Below are 22,234 nucleotides of genomic sequence, written 5' to 3'. Positions count from 1 at the left end.
GGGCCGGATGGGATTTATCCTAGGATTCTCTGGGAAACCAGGGAAGAGATTGCTGAGCCTTTGGCTTCGATTTTTAGGTCATCATTGGCTACAGGAATAGTGCCAGAGGACTGGAGGATAGCAAATGTGGTCCCTTTGTTCAAGAAGGGGAGTAGAGATAACCCCGGTAACTATAGGCCGGTGAGCCTAAAGTCTGTGGTGGGTAAGGTCTTGGAGAGGATTATAAAAGATACGATTTATAATCATCTAGATAGGAATAATATGATTAGGGATAGTCAGCATGGTTTTGTGAAGGGTAGGTCATGCCTCACAAACCTTATCGAGTTCTTTGAGAAGGTGACTGAACAGGTAGACGAGGGTAGAGCAGTTGATGTGGTGTATATGGATTTCAGTAAAGCGTTTGATAAGGTTCCCCACGGTCGGCTATTGCAGAAAATACGGAGGCTGGGGATTGAGGGTGATTTAGAGATGTGGATCAGGAATTGGCTAGTTGAAAGAAGACAGAGAGTGGTAGTTGATGGGAAATGTTCAGAATGGAGTTCAGTTACGAGTGGCGTACCACAAGGATCTGTTCTGGGGCCGTTGCTGTTTGTCATTTTTATAAATGACCTAGAGGAGGGCGCAGAAGAATGGGTGAGTAAATTTGCAGATGACACTAAAGTCGGTGGAGCTGTAGACAGTGCGGAAGGATGTTGCAGGTTACAGAGGGACATAGATAAGCTGCAGAGCTGGGCTGAGAGGTGGCAAATGGAGTTTAATGTGGAGAAGCAGGGTAGCATGGGCAGCAGGGTAGCATGGTGGTTAGCATAAATGCTTCACAGCTCCAGGGTCCCAGGTTCGATTCCCGGCTGGGTCACTGTCTGTGTGGAGTCTGCACGTCCTCCCCCTGTGTTCGTGGGTTTTCTCCGGGTGCTCCGGTTTCCTCCCACAGTCCAAAGATGTGCGGGTTAGGTGGATTGGCCATGCTAAATTGCCCATAGTGTCCTAATAAAAGTAAGGTTAAGGGGGGGCTTGTTGGGTTATACCCATAAGATTTTCCCTCCATACCAGGCAACATCCATAGGGTGGATATGTGGGTTTGAGTAGGGTGATCATGGCTCGGCACAACATTGAGGGCCGAAGGGCCTGTTCTGTGCTGTACTGTTCTATGTTCTATGTTCTAAGTGTGTGGTGATTCACTTTGGAAAGAATAACAGGAATGCGGAATATTTGGCTAATGGTAAAATTCTTGGTAGTGTGGATGAGCAGAGGGATCTCGGTGTCCATGTACATAGATCCCTGAAAGTTGCCACCCAGGTTGATAGGGTTGTGAAGAAGGCCCATGGTGTGTTGGCCTTTATTGGTAGAGGGATTGAGTTCCGGAGCCATGAGGTCATGTTGCAGTTGTACAAAACTCTAATACGGCCGCATTTGGAGTATTGCGTACAGTTCTGGTCGCCTCATTATAGGAAGGACGTGGAAGCTTTGGAACGGGTGCAGAGGAGATTTACCAGGATGTTGCCTGGTATGGAGGGAAAATCTTATGAGGAAAGGCTGATGGACTTGAGGTTGTTTTCGTTAGAGAGAAGAAGGTTAAGAGGTGACTTAATAGAGGCATACAAAATGATCAGAGGGTTAGATAGGGTGGACAGCGAGAGCCTTCTCCCGCGGATGGGGGTGGCTAGCACGAGGGAACATAGCCTTAAATTGAGGGGTAATAGATATAGGACTGAGGTCAGAGGTGGGTTTTTTACGCAAAGAGTGGTGAGGCCGTGGAATGCCCTACCTGCAACAGTAGTGAACTCGCCAACATTGAGGGAATTTAAAAGTTTATTGGAAAAGCATATGGATGATAAGGGCATAGTGTAGGTTAGATGGGCTTTAGTTTTTTTTTTCCATGTCGGTGCAACATCGAGGGCCGAAGGGCCTGTACTGCGCTGTATCGTTCTATGTTCTATGTTCTATCAGTGCCCGAGACATCGTCGGGGGCAAACCCACCCCCCCCCTCGCTTGCCTCGTTAAAGGTCCTAACCAACAGGGGGCCCAGCAGGTCTGCATACGTCTTGTAAAATTCAACCGGGAACCCATCCGGCCCCGGCGCCTTCCCAGACTGCATGTTCCCTATACCTTTAACCAGCTCCTCAAGCTCAACTGGCGCCCCCAGACCCTCCACCCGTCCCTCCTCCTCCCTCGGGAATCTCAGCCGGTCTAAAAAGCGGCCCAATCTCCCCCTCCTCCGCCGGAGGTTCGGACCGATATAGTCTCTCATAAAAGTCCCTGAAGACCCCATTAATGTCTTCCCCCCTCCGCACCACATTTCCTCCCCGATCCTTAACTCCACCAATCTCCCTAGCTGCATCCCGCTTATGGAGCTGGTGTGCCAGCATCCTGCTCGCCTTCTCCCCATACTCGTACACCGCACCCTGTGCCTTCCTCCACTGAGCTTCCGCCTTTCTGGTGGTCAACAAGTCGAACTCAGCCTGAAGGCTGCGCTGCTCCCTCAGCAATCCCTCCTCCGGGGCCTCCACGTTCCTCCTGTCCACCCTCACCATCTCCCCCACCAATCTCTCCCTTTCTCTCTGCTCCCCTCTGTGGGCCCGAATGGAGATCCTCAACTCTCCCCGAACCACCGCCTTCAGCGCCTCCCAGACCGTCCCCACTCGGACCTCCCCATTATCGTTGGCCTCTAGATACCTCTCGATGCATCCTCGAACCCGCCCCCTCACATCCTCGTCCGCCAGCAGCCCCACCTCCAAGCGCCACAACGGGCGCTGGTCCCTCTCCTCCCCCAGCTCAAGGTCCACCCAATGCGGGGCATGGTCCGAAATGGCTATCGCCGAGTACTCAGCGTCTACTACCCTCGCAATCATCGCCCTACTCAAAACGAAAAATTGATCCGGGAGTAGGCCTTATGCACATGGGAGAAGTATGAAAATTCCCTGGCCCTCGGCCTCGCAAACCTCCAAGGATCCACCCCTCCCATCTGGTACATAAACCCCCTCAGCACCTTAGCCACCGCAGGCCTCCTACCCGTCCTGGAACTGGATCGATCCAGTGGCGGATCCAGCACCGTGTTGAAATCCCCCCCCCATTATCAGGGCCCCCACCTCCAAATCTGGAATCCGGCCTAACATGCGCCACATGAAACCCGCATCATCCCAATTCGGGGCCTATACATTGACCAGCACCACCCGCTCCCCTTGCAGCTTGCCGCTCACCACCACATACCTCCCGCCGCTGTCTGCCACCACACACGACCCCTCAAACGACACCCTCTTCCCCACCAGGATCACCACCCCCCCGACCATCCAGCCCCGAATGAAACACTTGGCCCACCCACCCCTTCCTCAACCTAACCTGATCCGCCACCTTCAGGTGCGTCTCCTGAAGCATAGCCACGTCCGCCTTCAGCCCCCTCAGGTGCGCGAACAGGCGGGACCGTTTGACCGGCCCATTCAGTCCCCTCACATTCCAGGTCATCAGCCGGATCGGAGGGCCACCTGCCCCCGACCCCCTCTGCACGCTCCAGCTCCTTCTTGGCCATTCCAGCAGCAACCCAGTATCCCCCCCTCTTCCCCCCCCCCAAACCCCCCCAACCCTCCCCCCAACCCCCCCCCCCCCCCCCGCCCCCCCAAAGCTAGCTGCGTAACTCCGGTCATTGTACTTCCGTAAGTCAGCCGACTCCTGCTGACCCGGCTGCTCCCGCCACCCCAATTACCCACCCCATTGTCACACACCCATTCCCCCTATGCCGACCCTGTCCCAGCAGAGGGCAGCAGAGCTGAGCTACTGATTGGCTGTTCCAGGGAGATTTGCATACGTGCAGTGCGGTCAGCCTAATTTGAAGGTGCACCTGCGAAACAGACCTGAGGAGTTCGAGTGCAAGCAAGCATCCAGCAGAGGGCAGCAGAGCGGAGCTACTGATTGGCTGTTCCAGGGAGATTTGCATACGTGCAGTGCGGTCAGCCTAATTTGAAGGTGGTTTGTGAAGGGGCTGTTGTCAAGTGACAATTAAACTGGAAACACTTCCTTAGTGTTTCCCTCCCTACCCCCTCCTCTAACCAAAAAAATTCAACCGTGGTTGTCGGGAAGGTAAGTTTATCTCGTTAAAAACTTACCTTGAAGGGTGACATCACAGCAAAGCAGTGACCTGATTGGCTGGCAAGGAAAGTGCTCCAATTAGCAGTTGCTGGGAGAAATTTAACTCTTCGTGTGTTGGTGAGTATTGTGATTGGTAAGTAAAATCTTTATTCCTTTCACTTATTCATTATTTGATACTATATTTGTAATCAGTTAAGGTAAAGGGTAAAAATGGCAGGAGATCCCAGACCCGTGTTATGCTCCTCGTGCGCAATGTGGGAGTTCAGGGACGCGGCCGATGCCCCTGACTTCTTCACGTGCAAGAAGTGTGTCCAGCTGCAGCTCCTGTTAGACCGCATGGTGGCTCTGGAGCTGCGGATGGACTCACTTTGGAGTATCCGCGATGCTGAGGAGGTCGTGGATAGCACGTTCAGTGAGTTGGTCACACCGCAGATTAGGATTGGTGAGGGAGACAGGGAATGGGTGACCAAAAGGCAGAGAAAGAGCAGGAAGGCAGTGCAGGTGTCCCCTGCGGTTATCTCCCTCCAAAACAGGTATACCTTTTTGGATACTGTTGGGGGAGATGACTCACCAGGGGAAGGCAGTAGTAGCCAGGCTCATGGCATCATGGCTGGCTCTGCTGCACAGAAGGGCAGGAGAAAGACTGGCAAGGCTATAGTCATAGGGGATTCAATTGTAAGGGGAGTAGACAGGCGTTTCTGTGGTCGAAAACGAGACTCCCGAATGGTATGTTGCCTCCTGGGTGCTCGAGTCAGGGATGTAATCGATCGGCTGCAGGACATACTGAAGGGGGAGGGTGAACAGCCAGTTGTCGTGGTGCATATAGGCACCAACGATATAGGTAAAAAAAGGGATGAGGTCCTACAATCAGAATTTAGGGAGTTAGGAGATGAGTTAAAAAGTAGGACCTCAAAGGTAGTAATCTCAGGATTGCTACCAGTGCCACGGGACAGTCAGAGTAGAAATTCAAGAATAGTCAGAATGAATACGTGGCTTGAGAGATGGTGCAGGAGGGAGGGGTTCAGATCTTTGGGACATTGGAACCGGTTCTGGGGGCGGTGGGACCATTACAAACCGGATGGTCTACACCTGGGCAGGACTGGAACCAATGTCCTAGGGGGTGCCTTTGCTAACACTGTTGGGGAGGTTTTAAACTAATGTGGCAAGGGGATGGGAACCAGATTAGGAAGTTAGAGGTCAGTAAAGAAGCAGCAACTAAAGCCAGTAAGGTACGAGACAATAAACTCAATGTGACTAAGGGGAAGAGTAGACAGGGAAGGAATGATGAACGCAAAGGGACAGGTGGTCTGAGGTGCATTTGTTTTAATGCGAGAAGTGTAGCAGGTAAGGCAGATGAACTTAGGGCTTGGATCAGTACCTGGGAATATGATGCTATTGGTATTACTCAGACTTGGTTGAGGGAAGGGCAGGACTGGCAACTGAATATCCCAGGGTATAGGTGCTTCAGGAGGGATAGAGAGGGAGGTAGAAGGGGTGGAGTAGTTGCATTACTCGTCAGAGATGATATCACAGCTCTGATTAAGGAGGGCATGATTGAGGATTCGAGCACTGAGGCAATATGGGTGGAACTGAGAAATAGGAAGGGTGCAGTAACATTGTTGGGACTTTACTACAGGCCTCCCAAAAGCGAGCATGAAGTAGAGGTACAAATATGCAGACAGATTATAGAAAAATGTAGGAGCAATAGGGTGGTTGTGATGGGAGATTTTAATTTCCCCAACATTGAATGGGATTCGTGTAGTGTTGGAGGCGTAGATGGAGCAGAGTTTGTAAGGAGCATCCAGGAGAGTTTTTTAGAGCAGAATGTAAATAGTCCAACTTGGGAAGGGGCCATACTGGACCTGGTATTGGGGAATGATCCCGGCCAGGTGGTTGATGTTTCAGTCGGTGATTACTTTGGGAATAGCGATCACAATTCCGTAAGTTTTAGAATACTCATGGACAAGGACAAGAGGGGTACTAAATTGGGGAAAGGCAGAGTATAACAAAATTCGGCAGGAGCTAGGGAATGTGGATTGGGAGCAGCTGTTTAAGGGTAAATCCACATTTGAAATGTCGAAGTCTTTTAAGGAAAAGTTGATTAGAGTGCAGGACAGACATGTTCCTGTGAAAATGAAAGATAGAAATGGCAAGATTACGGAACCATGGATGACGGGTGAAATTGTGAGGCTAGCTAAGATGAAAAAGGAAGCATAGATAGGATCGAGGCAACTCAAAACTGTTGAAGCTTTGGAGGAACATCGGGCTAAAAGGGGTCATGAAATATCTTTGGCTAACAGGGTTAAGGAAAATCCCAAAGCCTTTTATTCGTATGTAAGGAGCAAGAGGGTAACTAGAGAAAGTATTGGCCCACTTAAAGACAAAAGAGGGAATTTATGCGTGGACTCAGAGGAAATGGGTGAGATTCTTAATGAGTACTTTGCATCGGTATTCACAAAGGAGAGGGACAAGACGGATGTTGAGGCTAAGGATGGATGTTTAAATACTCTAGGTCAAGTTGTCATACGGAAGGGGGAAGTTTTGGGTATTCTAAAAGACATTAAGGTGGACAAGTCCCCAGGACCGGATGGGATCTATCCCAGGTTACTGAGGGAAGCGAGGGTCGAAATAGCTGGGGCCTTAATAGATATCTTTGCAGCATCCTTGAGCACGGGTGAGGTCCCGGAGGACAGGGGAATTGCTAATGTTGTCCCTTTGTTTAAGAAGGGTAGCAGGGATAGCCCAGGGAATTATAGACCTGTGAGCTTGACGTCAGTGGTAGGCAAACTGTTGGAGAAGATACTGAGGGATCGGATCTATTCACATCTGGAAGAAAATAGACTTATCAGTGATAGGCAGCATGGTTTTGTGCAGGGAAGGTCATGTCTTACAAACCTAATAGAATTCTTTGAGGAAGTGACAAGGTTAATTGATGAGGGAAGGGCTGTAGATGTCGTATACATGGACTTTAGTAAGGCGTTTGATAAGGTTTCCCATGGCAGGTTGATGGAAAAAGTGAAGTCGTATGGGGTTCAGGGTGTACTAGCTAGATGGATAAAGAACTGGCTGGGCAACAGGAGACAGAGAGTAGTAGTGGAAGGGTGTTTCTCAAAATGGAGAACTGTGACCAGTGGTGTTCCACAGGGATCCATGCTGGGACCACTGTTGTTTGTGATCTACATAAATGACCTGGAGGAAGGTATAGATGGTCTGATTAGCAAGTTTGCAGATGATACTAAGATTGGTGGAGTTGCAGATAGCGAGGAGGACTGTCAGAGAATACAACAAAATATTGATAGATTGGAGAGTTGGGCAGAGAAATGGCAGATGGAGTTCAATCCAGGCAAATGCGAGGTGATGCATTTTGGAAGATCAAATTCAAGAGCGGACTATATGGTCAATGGAAGGGTCTTGGGGAAAATTGATGTACAGAGAGATCTGGGAGTTCAGATCCATTGTATCCTGAAGGTGGCAACGCAGTTTGAAAGAGTGGTCAAGAAGGCAGACAGCATGCTTGCCTTCATCGGACGGGGTATTGAGTACAAGAGTTGGCAGGTCATGTTATAGTTGTATAGGACTTTGGTTCGGCCACATTTGGAATACTGCGTGCAGTTCTGGTCGCCACATTACCAGAAGGATGTGGATGCTTTGGAGAGAGTGCAGAGGAGGTTCACCAGGATGTTGCCTGGTATGGAGGGTGCTAGCTATGAAGAAAGGTTGAGTAGTTTAGGATTGTTTTAGTTGAAAAGACGGAGGTTGAGGGGGGACCTGATTGAGGTCTACAAAATTATGACAGGTATGGACAGGGTGGATAGCAACAAGCTTTTCCCAAGAGTGGGGGTGTCAGTTACAAGGGGTCACGATTTCAAGATGAGAGGGGGAAAGTTTAAGGGAGATGTGCATGGAAAGTTTTTTACGCAGAGGGTGGTGGGTGCCTGGAACGCTTTACCAACGGAGGTTTTAGAGGCGGGCACAATAGCATCATTTAAGAGGCATCTAGACAGGTATATGAATGGGCGGGAACAGAGGGAAGTAGACCTTGGAAAATAGGAGACAGGTTTAGATAAAGGATCTGGATCGGCGCAGGCTGGGAGGGCCGAAGGGCCTGTTCCTGTGCTGTAATTTTCTTTGTTCTTTGTTCTTTGTTCTCCAGCGTGGGAGAAAAGCCCACGCCCCCATTCCAAGCCCCGCCCCCCGACCCAAAACACGGGAAGACAGGCACATGACCCAACAGGGCCGCGAACCCCACCCAAACCCGCAACCAGTGAAATAATAAAAATCCCAGCATGATATGATAAAACACCCAAGGAAACAGGTAACAGTCCCGAATAGCAGAAAAGGAAAAACAGAACAGCAAAAAAACATCGTCCAATAGAACCAAAAATAAAAGCGAAAGGATATCAAGGAGGACAAAGCTGTGTACAATGTTCCCCAGCCCCCAGTCTTCAGTTCAAGTCCAGTTTCTCTGCCTGGACAAAAGTCCAGGCCTCCTCCGGGGAGTCAAAGTAAAGTTGGCGGTCCTTGTAAGTGACCCACAGGCGTGCAGGCTGTAACTTGACCCCCTTCTTGTGGAGCACTGCCTTCACCCGGTTAAACCCAGCCCTTCTCTTCGCCACCTCCGCACTCCAGTCCTGGTAGATCCTCATCTCCGTATTCTCCCACTTGCTACTCCTCTCCCTCTTCGCCCAACGAAGCACACACTCACGGTCGACAAAGCGTTGAAATCGGACCAGCACCGCCCTGGGGCTCGTTCGGCCTGGGTTTCCGCAGCCACACCCAATGGGCACCCTCCAGCTCCAGGGGTCCCCGGAACGACCCCGCGCCCAACAGCGAGTTCAGCATCAGGACCACGTAGGCCCCCAAATCCGAACCTTCCAGCCCCTCCGGGAAGCCCAAAATCCGCAGATTCTTCCGGCGGGAGCGATTCTCCATCTCCTCCATCCTTGCCAACCTTGCCATCCGGGCCTTTACCTGCCATGTATCGATTGGGTCATTTCCCAATTGATATCTTACAAATCCCCCAATCTGAGGGTCTCTTCTCGATGGGTGGGGCGGTCTCTAGGGTCTTTTGTGATGGATACTTCTGGTGCCGTTTCGTCTGGGCGTCCACTCAAAGTATCCATTCAAACCCAAATGTTGCTATTGTGTGTGCCCAGATCTGGATTGCCTCATTACTATGCAAAGCGTTTTGCTATTTACACCTTTGGTTGAGATCTTTCACCTGGCCATAAACTAGTTTCGATACGTGCAGAATGCTAATTAGCCTTTGCAGACTGCTTGTCCTGGCTAAGACTGTTTTCTCCCTACAGTCTTAGCAGTTCTCCATTTTGTTAGCCCAGTGTCCATCTTAGGTGGCTACATTCCCTCCTTGTGATCCTCACAATAAAAAAATTGTGAAGGATCACCTATGCACGTTGCTTCAAGTGCTTCTGGGTGCCTTCTTTGTGTTCCCTGATCTCGGCAAGTTCCTGGGCGTCTATTCTGTCCTTGACTATGGGAAGAAAATTTTTTTACCTGACATCTCTACTTGGCGCTATGTCAAAGGGGACATGCATTACCAAAACCAGGAACCTCTACCTATCACAACTATCCTTATCTTACCTTAAACATTTTATTACAGTCTAAACCTTATTCATTCATACCACATTACATAACATTTTCTGACTCGGCAGTCGAGTCCAGGACAATATAATACATGGGTATCTTTTATTCACATAGTGCTTTATTCATCAAGGGGCAAGGGGGATTGATGAAACCGAAAAATAGGGGATCGAACTCCATAGACGGTTGAGGGGCAGGAACGGGAGGCTCTCCTTTTCCACTTCCTCAACCTGAGGGTCTGTACGATTATGCAGAGGATTGCAATCACTAGTAGTGATTCAATCACGTATGACATGGAGTACCATGTCATAAATTTTGTGCACCAGGTCTGAACTTCACTGATCAGAGCTGAGCACGGGGGAGTTGGTGTGAGGGAAACATTGACGGCGGTGGTTGTGGGGAAAACGTGCCTTGCTTCACACATAGAAATACAACATTTAACAGTAATAGGTAGGCTTCCATCATGGTCTTCTCTTCGTTCTCTTTCTCTTCCTCCTGTATGGTCGATCCTTGCTGTGAACCCTCTTTCGTCCTTCGAAAGCTATGGGATCAAGCACAGTATCTGTCAATACACAGTTTAATATCCGTACTTGTTAGTGTATCTGTCCTCTAATTCCAATTGACCCATTAAAATGACTGGCCAAGTCACACCCTGTGACTCCCCTCATTTTTTTTTTTCAAAAGCGAATTTTAGAAACAGAATACACCTAACAACTTTCCTCCTGCGAGCCGTCTCGCAGGCTTTGCTAATTTACCATCCGAATGTTCCTGGATGTAAATAGCATGTGGGATGGCGGCCTAAGGGCTACCTAACAAAAACTGAAAACAAATTTGAAAGAAAAGGTCGAATGGGTTGCGTATGGGCCGCTACGGGTACGATTTGAATGGGATCCCCGGGTAAGGCGTGCTGTGCCATACCCGAGCTTGGCTGACCAAAGTGGGTTCTCAGACAGGGCGGGTCCTCAGTCTCGTTTGTCCACTGCCTGAGTAACCTGGATTAAACGGGCAAGAATGTGTTTACCGTGGATTTGCAGCCTCTATTCACCGAATAGAGGGGCACCTAAAAAAACAAGGGAGGAGCCAGGATGCTCCAACATCTGAAAACAATGAACTGAAGTTCTCAGAGGTATCTGCGGACAAACTTAGTGTACGTGTAAGGCGATCACAAGCCTTACAGCTGAAAAGATTTCCAATCAAACCATTGGGTTGGGAACCGAAGTTCTCAAAGGTATCGGCGGACAAACTAATGCTTGCGAGGTGGTCACAATCTTTTCAGCTGAAAAGAAGGTGTCCAACCTCCAACTGTACCAATAACATTAAACAAACAAACATAAACTCACAAACAAACATACGTGCAGGTTCCATCAGAAAGGACATCGCTTCCCTCAAGCGGTTCCTATTTTACATCATCTGGACACCTCACTTTTTCTCTGCCTCTGTGAACAGGGTCACAAAGGGGTTGCCGTATCGGGATTCAGACACCGTGTCGTCCTGCTCTCCCGGATCCCACACCCTTGTGTGGATCAGGCATGAAATTTTTGAATTATGTGACCGGGGGTCACTTTCGTCGTTGCGGACAAGTCTGTACGAATTGTCCCTGTGCCAAAGTAGTGGGTCTAAAAGTGAATGGGTATTGTCGGGGTAGTCGGGGTCGGGTGGTGGGTCTGGGTTTTTAATGTAAGTGACTTCCATGGGGTCACTGGAGTCAGGGTCATAGTCGCTGCAGTGTGGGCTGTAGTGTGGTGTGCTGTGGCTGTCCTCAGAGTCAGTGTCTGTATCGCTGTCTCTGCTGCGGCAGCTTGTGGGTGTTTCGGGGCGTGGTCTGTCGTGGTCAGTGGGCGGAGTCGTGGGCGAGTCCGATGAAGAACTGGTCTGTGAGGGGGATGGTGGAAACGTGTCTCTAGTGGGCGGGGTGAGGTGTTCTGCTGCGTCTAGCAGGACATGGTGTGCATGGTTGGACTGTGTTCCATATGCCTTTAGCTGGTTAATATGGAACCACGCGGTCTTTCCTTTGGGATATTTTATCTTGTAAACTGAGGGGCTAATTTTATCCGAAATTGAATATGGGCCGGAATATTTTGGTGCCAAAAAACTGCTGGGGTTGTATACAGATAGCATTACCTGTTGCCCAACCTGGAATTCTGTGGGGTGAACGGTCTTATTAAAGCATGCTGTGCTTTGTCTACGCCGTTTCCCTAGCTGAACTGCGGCTGCGATCTGTGCAGACCTCACAGTCTCAACTAGCTCTTTAACTGCCTTTTCATGTGTGAGGGCCGTCACTTCGGGGCTAGTCATGTCCAGTCCTGAAAGGAATTCTGTACCTTTCATAGGGCGTCCGGTCATGAGTGTGTGTGGTGTGTATCCTGTGGAAGTTGAAACTGTATTTCTGATAAACATGAGTGCAAATGGGAGCACTGAATCCCATGTGGAGTTGTTCTCTTGAACCATTTTTCTAAGTGTGGATTTTAGGGTCCGATTCATGCGCTCTACAATCCCGCTGGACTGTGGGTGATACGCAATATGAAAGTTTTGTTTGATGCCGAATATGGTCAGGACGTTCTTCATGACACGTCCTGTGAAGTGAGATCCCTGGTCCGAATCAATACTTCTGGGTAAACCCCATCTCGTGAAGATGTGGTGGGTCAGGATTTTTGCAGCTGTCTTAGCTGTATTTGTTCTTGAGGGGAATGCCTCTACCCATTTGGTAAAGGTATCGATTACCACCAGAACGTATTTATAGCCATTCCTACAAGGGGGCAATGGTCCTATAAAGTTGATCTGGAGGTTTGTCCAGGGGCCATTAACTGGTCGAGTATGCCGAAGCTGTGCCTTTTTAGAATACCTCTCCGGGTTATTCTGGGCGCAAATAAGGCAATTCTCGATGTAGTGGGTTACATCTGTCCTTAGGTTAGGCCACCAACAGAGCTGCCTGAGGTGCCTCGTGGTCATGTCGATCCCTTGATGTCCATGCCCGTCATGGAACAAGGCAATCATTTGTGTCCTGTCCTGCTGCGGGACCACATAAAGCTGGTCCTTGATGATCACACCCTCATGTGTGGTCAGTGCGTGTCTAAATTTGTCAAACTGAGGCACAAAGTTGCCTTTAAAAATCTCCCTGAGATCCTCATCCTGCTTCTGTGCTTCAGCTAAATCCTTGATATCAGTCTGTGAGACTTGAACTGCGCTCACAGGGGCGCTAGCTGGTGCGCTAGCTGGGGGTGTCCACAAGTGTCCTCACCTGGAACCTGCCTTAGCCAGTGCGTCGGCTTTTACATTCCCAGGGGGGGATGACCTATGGTGGCTTCTAACTTTTATAATGCGGTTCTGTCCTTCGCTTTATCTAAAATGTGGCGGAGTAAAGGGGCTGATGGAAGGGGTTTCCCGTCTGCGGAGACAAAACCTCGTGTCCTCCACAGGGGTAGAAAATCTGTCAAACTGTTGCAGACATATAGACTGTCCGAATATATGTCCGCCGGGCTGGGGAAAGAATCGGGGTGGTCCACTATATAAGCTATGGCCGCGAGCTCTGCTGCCTGCGCGCCTAAGTGACCTGGCAATTTTAACGCTATTTCTTCAAGAGCACGACCCTGCGCGTCCTCGACATAGATGCCGCATCCCGTGATACGCTCACCTTCTAAAACCGTGGATGAACCGTCTACGTATATCCGTAGTGGTCCACACGTGTCTGTGTGTTGGGGGCTTTGTCTTGGGTTCCCTATCTTCCTGGGGGGTGTCTTCGCTATGAAGGGTCCTGTGTTGTGTAGGGGTGCTAGAATTTCACATTCATGGGGCTGTCCTGGGTATTGGAGGTTGTCGGCTAAAAATGTGTGTGTGCGGGTCCGTTTTACCGTAATGTCCCGTCCTTGTAAGAGTAGTGTCCACCTAGCTGCCCTAATCTGGCTAACTGAACCGTCCTTCAGTCGACCGTCTAGGAGTAACTGTGTGGGGGTGTGCTCGGTCAAAATGGTGATGGGGTTGAGTCCGGTAATGTAAGAAAAGTACTGAACTGCCCAGAAGACAGTAAGGAGGTGCCTCTCGCAGGCTGAAAATCCTTGTTCCACTGGGTCTAAAAGTCGGGAGGCATAAACCACTGGTCTTAGCTGCTTGTGCCGTTCCTGAAGTAACACGGCCGAGAGGGTCAGATCTGTGCTTGCTACCTCTATTGCATAGGGGGAAAGGTGGTCTGGGACTTGTAGCGCGGGTGCTGCGCTAAGGGCTCTCTTTAACTCCTCCACAGCCTCTGTATGCTGCGGAAGCCATTCCCAGGGGGCTCCTTTCTTAAGGAGGTCTGAGAGTGGGGCTGCCTTTGTCGCGAATCCGTCGATGTGGTTCCGACAATAACCAACCAGTCCTAAGAACGACTGGAGGGCTGAAACATTCTGGGGAAGGGGCAATTTGACAATCGAATCAATTCTTTTGAATTCGATCTCGCGTTTGCCGTGTGTGATGACTGTACCCAAATACATCACTTTGTTTTCCAAAATCTGGGCCTTTCTTGGGTTAACTTTACAGCCAATTGAGGTTAAAAGTTCCAGGAGTTCGGCCAGAAGCGTAATGTGCTCTGCCTTTGTGTCTGTCTGCAGTAGTAGGTCGTCTACATACTGTACCAGACATTCGGGGCGGGAAAATTTTTCTAAACCATTCGCCAGCTGTCGGTGGAAAATGGAGGGGGAATTGTGGAATCCTTGTGGAAGGCATGTCCACGTATACTGCTGTGTTTTGAAGGTGAAGGCAAATTTGTACTGGCACGCCTTTGCCAATGGGATTGACCAGAAGCCGTTGCTAATGTCCAATACCGTGAAATATTTGGAGTTGAGTCCCTGTTTGAGCATAGTCTCGGGACTTGTTGCTACCGTGGGGGCTACTGCTGGGGTTACTTTATTGAGCTCCCGATAATCAATGGTCAGACGCCATGATCCGTCGGGCTTTCTCACTGGCCAAATAGGGGCATTATTGGTCGAGGCTACTGTTCTAAGCACACCTTGCTCCAATAAGCTACCTATCACTTTCTCTATTTCTCCCTCTGCCTCTAGGGGAAATCTGTATTGTTTCTGTGGTCGGGGGTCGGGTCCGGTAACGTGAATTTGTCCAGTCATTCTGCCGCAGTCGTGCCGGTGACTGGCAAATGCTGTCCTATGTTTGTGTAATACTGCCTTTACTTGTCTGTCCGTGTTTAGTGCAGTCAGGTCAAATGAATAGTCTCCTACTGCGCTAATCCGGTTAGCATACACTCCTACTGTGAGAGTAGCGGGTGCTCTGTCTGATCTCGCCATTCGCCAGACACACTGGTTAACTGGGTCGAACGACAGGCTATGGGCATTCATAAAATCTATCCCCAGGATGTGTTCTGCTGTCCGGGGAAGATTTACTAGAACGACGGGGTGTTTGGTGGAAATGTTCCCTAGCTGGATTGCTACGGGTGCTGTAATGTGTCCCTGTTGCGAGTGTCCTGTGAAACCGCTAAGTGTGATGGTGGAGGTGGTCGGCCACGTGTCTGCCTGTGCCGTGGTGGTGGAATTAATCATGGTGCGGGACCCTCCTGTGTCCCAAAGTAACTCTATGGGCTTCCCTCTAACCTTAGCTGTGACTACCGGTCTTCCGGATTGATCCCAAAGAGTGTCACAGACCCAAGTGGGGGAGCCCGAACACCGTCAGTCCGTCCCGTCCACATTGGTCTGTCCTGACTGTATCCCTATACTATGGATTGGTTTGGCTTTATTCCTATTCAGAGTGCCTGTCTGCTGGCCTCTCTGTGATCTTTGGGGTGCATTGCATTCCTTAGCCCAATGTCCTAACTGGCCACAGTTGTAGCATTCCTGCGACTTCTGTGGAGGGCTGTTCTTTCCTTCATTTACCCACGCGGGGTTTTGGTGCGCTCTCACTGCCTGAATGTCCGCTGCAGCCTGAGCTTCTTCTGGGGATTTCACTTTGCCTCTGCCCTGAACTGATTACTCCCAAGCGCGGGACAATCTTTTCAGGACCCACTTCTCATTATGGGCCTCTTCTGAGGGGTCATAACTATTGCAAGCGCTCTGTTCTGCATCTGTGGCATGGGAAATTATGGTGCGCGTCCATTTAACCATATTTTCTCGGTTCAAATGGGCTCTATTTAAATCACCAAAAACTGCGTTAAAATGGATCCACAGCCTTCCTGCGAATGCTGTGGAGTGCTCGGTTTTCTTTTGTCGGCACTTGTTAAGTCCTTCAACTGGGTCACCTCGATTATACCCTATGGCATCTAAAATGGAGGTGTGCATTTCCTCTAGGGTGCCTCCGCCAACGTTCTGTGGGTCGGGGTGGGCTGCTACAACCGATTGGTCTAAGCTCAGAACCGTGAGTTTAACCTGCTCTCTTTCGTCCAGGCCGTACATGGTTGCCTGTTGCTTTACTTTTGCGAAAAATTGGTGGGGGTCTGCGGTGGGGAGAAACGGAGTGATCTTCTCACACGCGTCCCTGAGTTGGGTTACAGTTAAGGGGGTGGTGTAGGTGATATCGGGTGCGCCTTCTGTGGTCGCTTTCCTCTGGGTGGTGACTGGATTCATTGGTGCGGTAACTATCTGATCTGTGGGGGGTTGGGGTGCTTGTCTTTTCTGCTGCGCTGCTGGCGCACATGTTCCCTGAACATAACGCTTAATTCCTTCCAGTCTGGGGCATTCTCCTCATCTAACTGCGTTCCAAAGGTGCTTTGGAACCCATTTTGCACTGAAAGCAGCGATTGCAGCTCCGCAATCTGCTTCCTGCATTTTGCATGGTCTACTGTACTCTGTCTTTGTTCTGTGGTGGCAGCATGGAGTGCTCTTAAAGCTGCCTTTAGGTCAGAGCATTGCCTCTGCAAAGCCTCTACCTGCTTCTCTGATTCTTCTCTTATCAGGACGGCACGTTGCACGTCCTGATAGGCCTTTTCGTACTGGGTCTGGGAACAGCTGAGATGGGCTAGACAAGACTGATGTGCCCTCTTGGCATCATCCACCTCTCTACCTTTCTCTGCCAGCTTCCCTCTAAGATCCATATTTTCTTTCTCGATGTCCCTGACATCCACTTTACTCATTCGATTTCTCTCTTCTAATTCTGCCCGGAGCGTCTGAACGACCTCCTCTGTGCCTCGCAATTGTGCCAAACAGGACACGATTGCCATCGGCTTGCGTGCTTTACTAAGGGTTTTCTTATGAATTTGAGAGAGGTTCTCCCACCAAGTATGCCCTATACTTCCGGGACCTGTCTCCTCATTCATACAGAATTCTTTCCAAAGGGGCCATCCCTTTCCTTGCAGATACTTGCGGAGTTCCAGCTTCCACACGGGACACTGACCTACTCGGCTACTGCTGGTCGCTGCGACCACAAACCGTTCTGGATTCATGAGGCGTCCATTGCCTGCATGGCCATTTTCTCTGACTCACTTAAATTTGGAACAGGGGGTGTTGAGGTTATGTCTCACGAAACGGGTAAGGCTTACGCTATGTTCCGTTCACAAAACTGCCGAAAGTTTGTCGCAACAAAAATGCTTTCAGGTTTTCCTTACAACCCTGTTAGTACGCATGCACTAAACACACTTCCGAATTACGTTTATTCGTTTGAACACCTTGAATACTTGTGATTCCTTTCCTTTTTCTTTACCAGATTTCTAATTCAAATTTCAGGGTCCTCGACGGAGTGGGGGTGCCACTTGTAACCGCGTCCCTTCAGGATGTCGCCACTAAATGTTGCACGTTTTACTTGAGTGTATTACGCGTTTATTGGAGTGTATTAACACGCCTCCATTTAAAGGCTGTGTGCTTAACACTGTGTGTGTATTTTCAGCTCGGAGTCGCCAGGTGCCGTATTTAGACACCTCACAAGTATTTCAAGGTCAGGTTCAAAGTAATAAAACTATACACCGATCAGTAAGTTCAAACGATCAATATTTATTATACAAATATAATAAATACGCATGCATACGCTAAAGACTAATACTTATTTCTACTATTAAACGACTAAATACTTATCTAAGTAGGAACCAGCAAGGTCAGGGGACAAGACCTTTGTTCCTTTCTGGGCTGCACCTTCTGTTCGCTAATAGTCGAATAATGTATAGGCAATGCCGGGTTCACGTAGCGAGCGTCGTTTTGGCACTTACTGAACGATGGCTGGTGCTCAACGGCTGGTGATGGAAGACAGGATCTGGAGGCTGGAGTCGGAGTCGAAACAGCAAGCCGGAGCAACAACAGACAGCGAGGCCGGAGCAAAACAGACAGAACCATGTGCGGGGTCTACCTTTATAGGTCCCCCAATGTCCGTGCCTTTTCGGGGCGGGCCTTTACCTGCCATGTATCGATTGGGTCATTTCCCAATCGATATCTTACAAATCCCCCAATCTGAGGGTCTCTTCTCGATGTGTGGGGCGGTCTCTAGGGTCTTTTGTGATGGATACTTCTGGTGCCGTTTCGTCTGGGCGTCCACTCAAAGTATCCATTCAAACCCAAATGTTGCTATTGTGTGTGCCCAGATCTGGATTGCCTCATTACTATGCAAAGCGTTTTGCTATTTACACCTTTGGTTGAGATCTTTCACCTGGCCATAAACTAGTTTCGATACGTGCAGAATGCTAATTAGCCTTTGCAGACTGCTTGTCCTGGCTAAGACTGTTTTCTCCCTACAGTCTTAGCAGTTCTCCATTTTGTTAGCCCAGTGTCCATCTTAGGTGGCTACACCATTTCTTGTGAAGCGCCTCGTGCGACTCACCCTTCACCGCCAGGCCCAGGAGTTCATCCTCGTTCTCCGAAGCCTTCTGCTGCAGCTCCCGAATCTCCGCAGCCTGAGCCGTCTGAGTCGCCCCGAGCCTGTCTAGCGATGCCCTCAACGGCTCCAGGATCTCAGCTTTTAGTTCCTGGAAGGAGCGCAGCAGCAGCTCCTGCTGCTCCCTCGCCCACTGCTGCCACGCTGCCGGTTCCCCGCCCGCCGCCATCTTGTCCTTTCTGCCTCGCATCTTCCTCTGCTGCAAAGTTCATTTTCTGGTCGCTGCACTTCTAGTCCAGCCCATCCACCGGTCGCCAAGCACAGAGGCTGCATTCCCACCCGGGGAAAAGTCAAAACAGCGCCGTTGCGGGCCCTTAAAAGAGTCCGAAAGTCCAAAAATAGCGGGAGCCACCAATCGTGCGGCTTAGCACTGCATCGCCGCAACTGGAAGTCCCGCACTGCGCATGTGTGACGACACACAGAGCGTAACAACGTCATGACTTGACCGAACTGCGGCACCGCCCACTTAAAGAAACACTGCCCTGCAAGAGGCAGGCGATGTTTCAATTGCAGAAAGCCTGGACACTATGCAGCCTTGTGCCGGTCTGCACCACCAGTCAAGGGGCAGTGCTCCCAATTCCAACACTGGCACGTTCGTAGTGTACATCAAGGTTTCCAGGATTCTGATCCTGGCAGTACAATGGATCCAGAGGACGATTGCCTGGAGTCCCCCTACCATGTGGGCATCATTACCACACGTGAACATGCCTCACCGACATCACCACGGAGCCTGCCCATCCTCACTGTGGATTCTGCGGTGTGTGGTGATGCAAGTAAATCAATACTCTATCCCATCCAAGCTGGACACAGGTGCTTCTGCCAATTTCCTGTCACAGGCAGATTTGAACCGCATCAAGAAGCCACCCAAGCTCCTTCCAGCAGCCTGCCAGCTCCTGGACTATAACGGCAATGCCATCACCGCACTGGGATCCTGCCACCTGCTTGTCTCCAACAGGAGCATTCACGCAAGGCTAAGGTTTGAAATCGTTAAGCCAGATAGGGCCTCCCTATCATGCATGCAAGCAGCTAAACCTTGGTGTACACAATGACCTTCCCCAATGTGGATCTTCAAGCCAGCATTGACGACATCCTCGCTCAGTATCCGGATGTGTTTGACGGGATGCGTCTCTGCCATATCGGTACAAGATCCTGCTACGGCCTGATGCCACGCCTGTGGTCCACGCACCACGGCGGGTCCCGGCGCCTGAAGGCACAGCTAAAGGATCTTCAGCACCAGGGCGTCATTTCCAAAGTTACAGAACCGACTGACTGCGTCAGCTCGATCATAAATAAGCCTTTGGGGGAGCTGCGCATCTGCATTGAGCCCAAGGATCTCAAGCAGAATATAATGCGTGAACACTACCCCATCCCGAAGCGGGAGGAACTCACCAGTGAGATGGCGCACGCCCGGTTTTTCACAAAGTTAGATGCGTCACATGGATTCTGGCAAATCCAGCCGGATGAGTCCAGCAGAAGGCTCTGCACCTTCAACACACTGTTTGGCAGGTACTGCTATAACCGTATGCCGTTCGGCATTGTCTCGGCCTCGGAGATCTTCCATAGATTCATGGAGCAGATGATGAAGGGCATTGAAGGGGTTCGTGTGTATCTGGACGACGTTATCATTTGGTCCACGACCCCCGAAGAGCACATCTCTTGTCTCCAGCAGGTATTCAGCCGTGTCCATGCCAATAGCCTCAGGCTGAACAGGGCCAAGTGTTGCTTTGGCATGGCGACACTTAAGTTCTTAGGTGACCAGATATTTCAGCAGGGTGTGTGCCTGGACACAGACAGGGTCAAGGCCATCAAAGTCATGAAGACCCCTGAAGACAAGAAGGCGCTTCCTAGGCATGGTAAACTTTTCGTGCAAGTTTATCCCAAACCTGGCAGGTAGCTCATCAAGCAGAGTGGTTGGAGCTGAAAGCCAAGCTCACCACTGCACCTGTATTGGCATTTTTTGACCATGACAGGGAAACAAAAATCGCGACAGATGCAAGCCATGACGGCATCGGCACGGTGTTGCTCCAGCACGATGACACCTCACCCTGGGCAGCGGTTGCCTACGCATCACGGGCGATGACACCCACCGAGCAGCGGTACGCCCAAATTGAAAAGGAATGCCTGGGCCTTCTCACTGGAATTATAAAGTTCCACGATTATGTCTACGGCCTGCCGATGTTCACCGTCGAGACGAACCACAGGACTCTGGTCAACATTATCCACAAGGACCTGAACGACATGATGCCCCGGCTGCAGCGAATCCTCCTCAGACTCAGAAGGTACGACTTTGAACTCATGTACACGCCTGACAAGGAGCTCATTATTGCAGCTGCATTGTCCCGCTCCATAACCTTGTCTAGCGAACCGCCGTCATTGATCCAACAGATTGAATCACAGGTGCAGCTGTGGGCCAGCAACCTCCCGGCGTCGGATGAAAAGGTGATTCGCATTTGCGACAAGACAGCCAAAAACCCTCTTCTGCAGCGTGTCATGCACCACCACCTCGCCAATGGCTGTAAAAAAGGGCAGTGCCCTCAATTCTTCAATGTGAAGGATGACCTGACGGTGATTGATGGCATCCTCCTCAAGCTGGACCGCATTGTCATTCCACTCTGCCTCCAGAGCTTGGTGCTCCGGCAAATCCACGAGGGACATCTGGGTGTTGAGAAGTGCAGACGCAGAGCCAGGCAAGCTGTCTACTGGCCTGGGATTAGTCAGGACATCTATTGGTCCTCAACTGTCCGACCTGTCAACGCTTCCAGCCAGCACAGAGCAAGGAGACGCTTCAGCAGCAAAAAATCATGACCTCCCCATGGTCCAAGGTGGGCACGACCTCTTTCACGCCAATGGTTGTGATTATGTGTTCATCATTGATTATTTTTCCAACTACCCAGAAGTCATGAAGCTCTCCAACCTCACATCCAAGACCGTCATCAAGGCCTGTAAGGAGACGTTCTCCAGGCATAGTATTCCACCCACTGTCATGAGTGACAACGGTCCTTGCTTCAGCAGCCAAGAGTGGTCAAGATTTGGTATTTTATAGAATTTTATAGAATTTACAGTGCAGAAGGAGGCCAGTGCAGAAGGAGGAAATAAGGAAATAAGGGAGAGTATCAAATTGAAGGAAAAAGCATATAAAGTGGCAAAGATTGCTGGGAGATTAGAGGACTGGGAAATCTTTAGGGGGCAACAGAAAGCTACTAAAAAAGCTATAAAGAAGAGTAAGGTAGAGTATGAGAGTAAACTTGCTCAGAATATAAAAACAGACAGTAAAAGCTTTTACAAATATATAAGACAAAAAAAGAGTGGCTGAGGTAAATATTGGTCCTTTAGAGGATGAGAAGGGAGTTTTAATAATGGGAAATGAGGAAATGGCTGAGGAACTGAACAGGTTTTTTGGGTCAGTCTTCACAGTGGAAGACACAAATAACATGTCAGCGACTGATAGAAATGAGGCTATGACAGGTGAGGACCTTGAGAGGATTGTTATCACTAAGGAGGGAGTGATGGGCAAGCTAATGGGGCTAAAGGTAGACAAGTCTCCTGGCCCTGATGGAATGCATCCCAGAGTGCTAAAAGAGATGGCTAGGGAAATTGCAGATGCACTAGTGATAATTTACCGAAATTCACTAGACTCTGGGGTGGTCCCGGTGGATTGGAAATTAGCAAACGTGACGCCACTGTTTAAAAAAGGAGGTAGGCAGAAAGCAGGAAATTATAGGCCAGTGAGCTTAACTTCGGTAGTAGGGAAGATGCTGGAATCTATCATCAAGGATGAAAT

Source organism: Scyliorhinus canicula, chromosome 20, assembly GCF_902713615.1.
Source record: "Scyliorhinus canicula chromosome 20, sScyCan1.1, whole genome shotgun sequence".
Classification (NCBI taxonomy): Eukaryota; Metazoa; Chordata; class Chondrichthyes; order Carcharhiniformes; family Scyliorhinidae; genus Scyliorhinus; species Scyliorhinus canicula.
This window is presented reverse-complemented; position numbering follows the sequence as displayed.